The sequence below is a fragment of the Schistocerca gregaria genome, chromosome X (assembly GCF_023897955.1).
Source record: "Schistocerca gregaria isolate iqSchGreg1 chromosome X, iqSchGreg1.2, whole genome shotgun sequence".
Classification (NCBI taxonomy): Eukaryota; Metazoa; Arthropoda; class Insecta; order Orthoptera; family Acrididae; genus Schistocerca; species Schistocerca gregaria.
The window spans coordinates 516,766,086-516,768,314 of NC_064931.1; the positions used below are offsets into that span (position 1 = coordinate 516,766,086).

General features: G+C 49.4%; 1 pseudogene; it reads right to left on the minus strand.

Annotated features, from left to right (window-relative positions):
• Window positions 1-1,760: 1,760 nt before the first annotated feature.
• On the minus strand, window positions 1,761-1,878 carry LOC126299715 (5S ribosomal RNA; annotated as a pseudogene).
• Window positions 1,879-2,229: the final 351 nt, after the last annotated feature.

Sequence of the window (2,229 nt, forward strand, 5' to 3'; positions counted from 1 at the left end):
GTTCGTAGGCGATTCCGACCGTTTGACGTGTACGAAGGATGTTCCCTTCTAACTGTTGACGCATCAACGTCACAGTCTTTACTTTTACTCTGTTGACAGTCATCTGACGGTCCAGTGATGGGGGCATAACGAAACAGTCCCTGAGTATGGCGTAACAGTAACCTCTGGCGTGCCACAGGGGAGTGTTATGGGACAATTGCTTTTCACAATATGTATAAATGACCTAGTAGATAGTGTCTGAAGTTCCATGCGGCTTTTTGCGAATGACGCTGTAGTATACAGAGAAGTTGCAGCATTAGAAAATTGTAGCGGAATGCAGGAAGATCTGCAGCTTATAGGCACTTGGTGCAGGGAGTGGCAACTGACCCTTAACATAGACAAATGCAACGTATTTCGAATACATGGAAAGAAGGTTCCTTTACTGGATGATTATATGATAGCGGAACAAACACTGGTAGCAGCTAGTTATGTAAAATATCTGGGAGTATGCGTGCGGAACGATTTGAAGTGGAATGATCATATAAAATTAATTGTTGGTAAGGCGGGTACCAGGTTGACATTCATTGGGAGAGTCCTTAGAAAATGTAGTCCATCAACAAGGGAGGTGGCTTACATAACACTCCTTCGACCTGTACTTGAGTATTTCTCATCAGTGTGGGATCTGTGCCAGGTCGGGTTGACGAAGGAGATAGAGAAGATCCAAAGAAGAGCGGCGCGTTTCGTCACAGGGTTATTTGGTAAGCGTGGTAGCGTTACAGAGATGTTTAGCAAACCCCAGTAGCAGACTCTGCAAGACAGGCGCTCTGCATCGCGGTGTAGCTTGCTGTCCAGGTTTCGAGAGGGTGCGTTTCTGGATGAGGTATCGAATATATTGCTTCCCCCTACTTATACCTCCCGAGGAGATCACGAATGTAAAATTACAGAGATTCGAGCGCGCACGGTGGCTTTCCGGCAGTGGTTCTTCCTGCGAACCATACGTGACTGGAACCGGAAAGGGAGGTAATGACAGTGGCACGTAAAGTGCCCTCCGCCACACACCGTTGGGTGGCTTGCGAAGTGTAAATGTAGATGTAGATGTGGGTATAGTGCTGCGCCTCCATGCTGCAGCTTCTCTACTAAACGTCTGCAAGGTGCATCGAAGTCTCAGCTTGACATAGTCCAGCCGCCACTGTAAAGCAGACTTTTACGCTCCTCGGCGTCATGGCACAGTCTCCATGTGTCTCCCACCGCCAAGACATGCCGGTGAGGTCAGGCAAGCGGTGATAAATTTCCACGGGCTGCGGCTTCGCCACATCTGCTGGCGTCGAAGCTTGATGGTAAACATGTAAGCAGTTTGGTCAGTAAATGCTGATGACCACAAATCTGCTGTCGTGACCGCATCCATGAGTGAGCGGGACGTATACATCCTGTCAATTGTGTTAGACGAATCTTCCGTGAAGTGCATAAAAGTCGGTCTATCACCATAGATGATGTTCCAAGTGTCGACCAAACAGAGCTCGCGAATGACAGCTCCGAGTGTTGGGCATTGGAAATGGCCAGGCATTTGGTCATTGGGAAAAGCACTCCGTCTTCAGGCCACGAATGGCCTACCGGGACCATTCGAAAGCAGTGTCATCCTCTGTGGGGGATGCGGATAGGAGGGACGTGGGGTCAGCACATCGCTCTCCCGGTCGTTATGATGGTATTATTGACCGAAGCCGCTGCTATTCGGTCGATTAGCTCCTCAATTGGCATCACGAGGCTGAGTGCACCCCGAAAAATGGCAACAGCGCATGGCGGCCTGGATGGTCACCCATCCAAGTGCCGACCACGCCCGACAGCGCTTTACTTCGGTGATCTCACGGGAACCGGTGTATCCACTGCGGCAAGGCCGTTGCCTGGTTATTGGGAGATGGTATATAGTTAAAATCGCCCCTAATCACCATGTCATCTATCTTGCCTTGGAATAAGTGCTTTAATTGCTCAGTAAAGAATAGCGAACGTTCACGCCTCTTGCTGGTACAAGACGGAGCGTAAATATTGACGATGTGTATCCCTTGGACGATAAGCGCCATTCCTCTGGCCTTCGGTTGGTAATGTACACGTGCCGCTATTAAACCTTCCTTGATAAGTATTGCGACGTCAATGCCCGTATCCGACGTAAGTGATATGCATATCGTGTATCTAGAGATGTCCAGGGCGCCAAGAACGTATACCTCTTGCAATAAGGCCACGTCAATTTCGGCCGCA